Source organism: Silurus aristotelis (genome assembly GCF_946808225.1).
Source record: "Silurus aristotelis genome assembly, chromosome: 7".
NCBI lineage: Eukaryota > Metazoa > Chordata > Actinopteri > Siluriformes > Siluridae > Silurus > Silurus aristotelis.
The window spans coordinates 8,906,411-8,914,401 of record NC_139580.1 but is presented as its reverse complement, the minus strand read 5'-3'; positions in this window follow the sequence as shown (position 1 = coordinate 8,914,401).

Here is a 7,991-nt window from a genome sequence, read left to right as displayed (position 1 = left end):
ATCAGTTAATGACTGCTGATGGACCTGTGGAGTCAGCATCAACACACACACTGTGATGGACCTATTAACCTCATACAAACTATAACCTGAAGTAGAAGAGCATGCACGCATGAGATCATCACAGAATTAGACTTTAGCTTTTTGAAGATAAAACAAAAGATAGTATGGTCAATACTTACAGGTATGATGTGTGTGTTTGCAAATGTTGTATTTTTTTATGATTATGAATTGACATTTATTTTAATTGAATCTAGTTTATTGATGGAGCTAAAAGAGGTAGCATAGTGATTAAGATGTTGGACTTCAGATCAGAAAGTTGAGTTTAAATCGCAGCACTGCCAAGCTGCCACTCTTGAGCTCGTGAGCTTTAACCTACAGCTGCTCAGGTGTGTAAATGAGATAATGATACGTTTCTCTGGATTAGGGTGTCTGCCAAATGCCATGGATGATGTCAAGTTTCATTAAGGTTCAACATTAAAAACTAGACTGCTTTTGTTTTTCCTCAGTATATAACATAATTCGGCTGAGTGTTAGTCTGGCCTTTTTAAAATAGTGGACAGAAGGCCAAATGTTGACCCAGCAATGTATGACAGCACAATAATAAACAAAATGGAGCCAAGCTGGAAAAATTATTATTGTGCCTATAGACACATTGCGGTAGCAGGTCTTCTATTGTGACCAATAAACATTGTCAATTATTTATCGATAAAGAAAAAGTTGTCTTTTTTTTTTACTGCAGTAACTATAGGATTTTTGCTAAAAGAATGGAGACCCACTAGTACAGAGCCTAAAGAAGCAGCAAGACCCCATGTTTAGTATACTAAAATCTCTGATTTTCGGAATGCTAAATGCTTAAAGAAAATAAATCTAATTGAAGTTAATAGGAAATTAAATCAAATGATGTTTTATTTTTGCATTTGAATCCAATAGAATGTTCTAAAATAAAGCATTTCTAGTCACTGCCAGTGCTGAAACACTGAGAATACATTGGCAGTCATAATCAGTGCCTGAATAATGCATGCTGGAAAGAAAGTGCTTCAAATTGGTTAAATTAAGACATTTACCCTGTTTACCGCTAATATTATGAGTTTTTAGACATTTGACAAAGTTATGGAGGTGCTGAAGCACAGAGTGAAGTAAGAGTGCTCCAAGTGTTCTAAGGCACTTCACATTTTAATCTTTAAAAGCTTCCCTAAAGTCCTTTTTCAATTCACAGTCTGTATTTTATTCAATGTGTTTCAGGGGATTTTTTATAGATAATTAGTTATGGAAACTACATTCAAAATGAGAGATCAAAAAATGGATTTGCTGCCTCATAATACATTTTCTGATCTTCCTGACTGTAACTGTAATCAGGACCCCAAGAAGTGACACAACACTTTTTATTAATTTATTAGGAAAATTTGAACTTAAGTTACATTTCTGCTCATTTTATTGTGTGTGTAGTCATACTGCATGATTTATTGTTGAATTGTCACTTCACATTTAAGTGCAACTGAGACAGACTGAAGTCAGGTGTCAATGGCATGAAGTAGTGTTCGTTCTGAATGTTATAACCCCAATTCCAAAAAAGTTGAGAAGCTGTGTAAAATGTAAATAAAAAACAGAATGCAATGATCTGCCAATATTATAATCCCATATTTTGAACATAGACAACCTATCAAATGTTTAACCTCAGGAAATATTAACAATTTTAAGGAAGGAATAAGGCCTGCTGTCCAGACCTTTCTGTTACTGAAAACATTTGACACAGCATTAAATGAAAACTATAACAAAGAAGATCCAGGACTGTATCTGACATCAATGGGACAACCTTCCTCTTCCAAAACTCCAGCAACTGGTCTCCTCTATTCCCATACATATACAGTGAGGAAAATAAGTATTTGAACACCCTGTTATTTTGCAAGTTCTCCCACTTAGAAATCATGGAGGGGTCTGAAATTGTCATCGTAGGTGCATGTCCACTGTGAGAGACATAATCTAAAAAAAAAAATCCAGAAATCACAATATATGATTTTGAAACTATTTATTTGTATGATACAGCTGCAAATAAGTATTTGAACACCTGTCTATCAGCTAGAATTCTGACCCTCAAAGACCTGTTAGTCTGCCTTTAAAATGTCCACCTACACTACATTTATTATCCTAAATTAGATGCACCTGTTTGAGGTCATTAGCTGCATAAAGACACCTTTTTACCCCATACAATCAGTAAGAATCCAACTACTAACATGGCGAAGACCAAAGAGCTGTCCAAAGACACTAGAGACAAAATTGTACACCTCCACAAGGCTGGAAAGGGCTACAGGGTAATTGCCAAGCAGCTGGGTGAAAAAAGGTCCACTGTTGGAGCAATCATTAGAAAATGGAAGAAGCTAAACATGACTGTCAATCTCCCTCGGACTGGGGCTCCATGCAAGATCTCACCTCGTGGGGTCTCAATGATCCTAAGGAAGGTGAGAAATCAGCCCAGAACTACACGGGAGGAGCTGGTCAATGACCTGAAAAGAGCTGGAACCACCGTTTCCAAGGTTACTGTTGGTAATACACTAAGACGTCATGGTTTGAAATCATGCATGGCACGGAAGGTTCCCCTGCTTAAACCAGCACATGTCCAGGCACGTCTTAAGTTTGCCAATGACCATTTGGATGATCCAGAGGAGTCATGGGAGAAAGTCATGTGGTCAGATGAGACCAAAATAGAACTTTTGGGTCATAATTCCACTAAACGTGTTTGGAGGAAGGACAATGATGAGTACCATCCCAAGAACACCATCCCTACTGTGAAGCATGGGGGTGGTAGCATCATGCTTTGGGGGTGTTTTTCTGCACATGGGACAGGGCAACTGCACTGTATTCAGGAGAGGATGACCGGGGCCATGTATTGCGAGATTTTGGGGAACAACCTCCTTCCCTCAGTTAGAGCATTGAAGATGGGTCGAGGCTGGGTCTTCCAACATGACAATGACCCAAAGCACACAGCCAGGATAACCAAGGAGTGGCTCTGTAAGAAGCATATCAAGGTTCTGGCATGGCCTAGCCAGTCTCCAGACCTAAACCCAATAGAGAATCTTTGGAGGGAGCTCAAACTCCGTGTTTCTCAGCGACAGGTCAGAAACCTGACTGATCTAGAGAAGATCTGTGTGGAGGAGTGGGCCAAAATCCCTCCTGCAGTCTGTGCAAACCTGGTGAAAAACTACAGGAAACGTTTGACCTCTGTAATTGCAAACAAAGGCTACTGTACCAAATATTAACCTTGACTTTCTCAGGTGTTCAAATACTTATTTGCAGCTGTATCATACAAATAAATAGTTAAAAAATCATACATTGTGATTTCTGGATTTTTTTTTTAGATTATGTCTGTCACAGTGGACATGCACCTATGATGACAATTTCAGACCCCTCCATGATTTCTAAGTGGGAGAACTTGCAAAATAGCAGGGTGTTTAAATACTTATTTTCCTCACTGTACAGACTGTTATTAAAGAAGGGGGGATACTTCACAGTGTTGAATACGGCCCTGTCCCAATTCTTTGTGTTGCAGTCATCAAATTTAAAATGATATTTTTTTGCTTAGAATGGCACATTTCCTCAGTTTAGGAATTTAATATGTTTTCTATGTTCAGTTGTGGATAAAATATGGGTTTATGAAAAAAGCGTCCCAAACTTTTTTTTTTTTTTGAGTTTGTAACAATAAGAACAAACAATACTTCATATCATTGTCATCTGACTTTTTCCACAATTTTTTTTATTTGTCATGTATTTAAATGTTGTTTTGTCAAACATTCAATTTTTAAACTTTAGTTGAGGATGTTCAACATCCAAACCTATTCTGCTTTTACTCGCGAACACACACAAACACACAAAATGCTTTAAATACAGTAGACAAGCCATGGGTTTCACAGGTTTATTTTGAACAGTAGCCCAGCGAGCATCTTTGTAAAGTAACACCGCCTCCTCAAACCCATAAATATAATACACTCAACATCGCAACATCTATAATGACCATGCCTAAATATGAGTTATGATGGCAAAGCATTTAATGTCAGTCAACTCCAGAATTATCTGCCTTTTTATTTAAATGATGAATAATTTATTAATTTATTTGTTTTTTCATTTTAGACATCTGCTGGGATGTTTTTTTAAAGTGAAATGAAATTGGAAACCTCTCATGCATCCACAGAATCCCATGCGCACACAGAAAATAAGTGTTCGAAAAGTTTGATATTAAATTGGGAACTCTTGAGCTATGAAGCACTAATAATACTTCCTGTCATGAGCAAAAATTACATTCATTTTCCACTTTAAAAAACTTGGCTTTCTTTCAACAATTACTTACATTACATTTTTTATAGTATATTTTGAAAACAAATAAGCAAAACAATACAGTGATTATAGAGTTTTCCAAGTGCCTTAGACTATTTGGCAAGGCATTAATTTTCAGTTTTAAAAAATCCAAATAGTAGAAAACCTAAAAAGTGTTTTTTCATTATCCTTCAACAGAACATGTAAACCTCTGTGAATGGAAAAAAAAAAAAGAGGAAACCCAGTTGCCATTAACCAATTCCTGTTTCCATATTGTACACATTTGCCTTTATACTGAATACAGTACTGATTTACTATAGTTCTTTATACTGATTAGTTGTTGAGCCAGAAATAGATATCACAGACACAGCAGAAAGAAGTTACACATTTATAAACCATGCTAAATATGTTGCTGAATGCATGAGCATACTGGACTCACGGTTATGAAGGGCACCAATAATTTTGAAGTCGACTGTATATGAGCATCAAATGACACATAAAACTGACTGAAATACATTTAGTTGATATGTGAAGCAGTCAGAGTTGTTGCACAGACATTGGGAAGTGCATCTGATGTGTATATTTAATGTGTGTGTGTGTGTGTGTGTGTGTGTGTGTGTGTGTGTGTGTGTGTGTGTGTGTGTGTGTGTGTGTGTGTGTGTGTGTGTGTGTGTGTGTGTGTGTGTGTGTGTGTGTGTGTGTGTGTGTGATTGCATTGTTCCAAGCTACATTACTTTGACTCTTCTGGGGCTGATGTGGGGGTTTCAGATTCCTCCTGAGTCTCCTAGAATGAGAGGAACATGCACATTTTTTCAAAAATGAAGAACATTCTTCTAATATATAAATACAATAGGTGGTTGGGACACTACTACAATCAGAACTTTGTTCAGTGCTGATGCTAGTGCTTAATTTATGCTAGCTATTGTGCTTGCTATTTATTTATGTGCATTATTTATTTATTTGTAGCCTTCATGCCAGGCATTCAACTTCGCATTTTAATTGGTAGTCAGTAACAAAGGTCAAGTGTCTGGACTTTATCAGAATATGTTTATTTTTATTTCCCTATATTTTAACTCCACAATTCCACAATCCTTGTGAAAGTTTCAACAGAGTAAGAATACTCTCACTAATATTGACAATCTTCTCTAATTCTATTTAAACTTGATCAAAAATAAAAATTGGATTTATTTTAGAGTAGCAAATTTGCAGCTTGTATAGTATATATTAACTGTCCTCTAAAATTAACTTAATATACAGCCATTATTGTCAATATAACTGGCAACAACAGTGATAATATGTAATAATATGAAATATTTTGTGAGAGCACCACTGTTATCCAGCACTGCCTTTATCCTTCTAGGCATAGAATTCACCAGAGCTGCACAGGTTTTTGCTGGGATCCTTTTCCACTCCTTAATAATGAAAAAAGAAAAAGAAAAAGCTGCTGGATGTTAGAAATGGTGCTTTTTCTGCATGAGGATTCCACGCAGGTGTTTAATAGGGTTCAGGTCTGGAGACATACTTGGCCACTCCATCACCTTCAGATTCCTCAGGAAGGCAGTCATCATGGCAGTGTGTTTGGGGTTGTTAAAATGTTGGAAAACTGCTGTTTGGTAAAGTTTCTGAAGGGAGGGCATCATGTTCTGCTTCAGCAGCACTCATGCAGCCCCAGACCATGATGCTACCACCACCATGCTTAACTGTAGGCAAGACACAATTTTCTAGATACTCCCCACCAGGGCATCGCCACACATGCTGGACAATATCTGAGCAAAACAAGTTTATCTTAGTCTTGATAATACAATAATGGCTGTATGATGAGTTATTTTTTAGATGACAAAAAAACAAGCTGCTAACTGACTACTCTCGAAAATATCCAAGTTTTATTTCTATCTTATTGTTCCTTTAGAAGATATAATAAATGGTTGCTGAAATGGGACAGATTATGATAATTTATATACCAGAGCAACGCAAGGGTGTGTTTTGTTTTTTTGGAGCATTTTATGGTTTGTGTAGATAGATAGGAATGAAGATGTTTTCTTTTGTTTTTGCATGGAATAGGGAAGGTACTTTTGAAAAATTCTCAAGGAGCAATTTTGTTATTTTCACCATTTTGCCTTTATTTATCATGATGCAATTCTCTGACATGTAGTGTGTTTTTGTACATTTTGCAGTGCGTTCATTTGAAATTGGCAAATCTGATGTCAGACGTCTAATGCATATGTTACAGCGCTTGCTTTTTACTTGCATGACAAGCTGACTAGTCTTGTTTATAGGAAAACTTTGTTTAAAGTTTTGTTATAGTAAAAAAAACTAAAGAATTTCTCCAACTCAACAGATATTTTTTGTTCATAGTTCAAGAAGTTACTATTTGTTTACTGGGAGTGATAACAGTGTTAGTGGTATAATTAGGACGGTTTTATCACAGTAGCTGTTGGATTCTTTTGACCTCAAAAATCATGGTTAACATTTAATAAGAGCACAATGGCCTCACTGGAGAGCAGCTATAATAACTGACATATTGGAAAGTCTGTAAAGAATAGTAACTAAAATGCGGAAGAGCATTTGGGGTTTTTTTTCATGTTGTTGTTGTTGGCTTGTCCTTAGTTGAACTGTGGTTCAACTCACCTTCACGTTGTCTAAATCTGATCCACCAGGAAGAGACTTCTGAGGTATGTGGAAGGCCTAGAATATTTAGATCATTATATTATTACAAATCAGTAAATGTTGCATTTAAATCAAACCTTTCATCTGAACATGACATGAACCGTGCATCTCAATCCAATGTGACCTGTTAACACTTCTTTCTACCTGAAACAATGACTGTCTACAGGTTTAACTGGGTTGCTACGATGAATGATGGATAAAACATGACAAAGCATGCAGTCAAAGAAAATAACCAGAGACACAATATGCCAGTGCTTGTTTTATATTTAAACAATGGCAGGTCATGATTTTTTTCCTTTACAGTTACAATTAATTTTGTGGAATTTCTATAAAACTCCTTTAGTTAATAGTAATTATTTATTATTAGTAACACACTATCAGTGGCGGATAGTAACAAAGTAAAAGAAATTTGTTAATGTACTTAAGTAGCTGTTTTTGTGTATCTGTACTTTACTGTATTTTCATTTGAGGACTTTTACTTTACTCCATTTTAAGTCAAATATCTTTGTATATTACATCTTTTAAAATACATTTTGCAAGCAAGCCACCAATCAGTGTAGTGCACATGCTCTGTTTTGAACTTGTTTTGATCTACAGTGAGGAAAATAAGTATTTGAACACCCTGCTATTTTGCAAGTTCTCCCACTTAGAAATCATGGAGGGGTCTGAAATTGTCATCGTAGGTGCATGTCCACTGTGAGAGACATAATCTAAAAAAAAATCCAGAAATCACAATATATGATTTTTTAACTATTTATTTGTATGATACAGCTGCAAATAAGTATTTGAACACCTGAGAAAGTCAATGTTAATATTTGGTACAGTAGCCTTTGTTTGCAATACAGAGGTCAAACGTTTCCTGTAGTTTTTCACCAGGTTTGCACACACTGCAGGAGGGATTCTGGCCCACTCCTCCACACAGATCTTCTCTTCTTCTGGCCTGTCACTGAGAAACACGGAGTTTGAGCTCCCTCCAATGATTCTCTATTGGGTTTAGGTCTGGAGACTGGCTAGGCCAC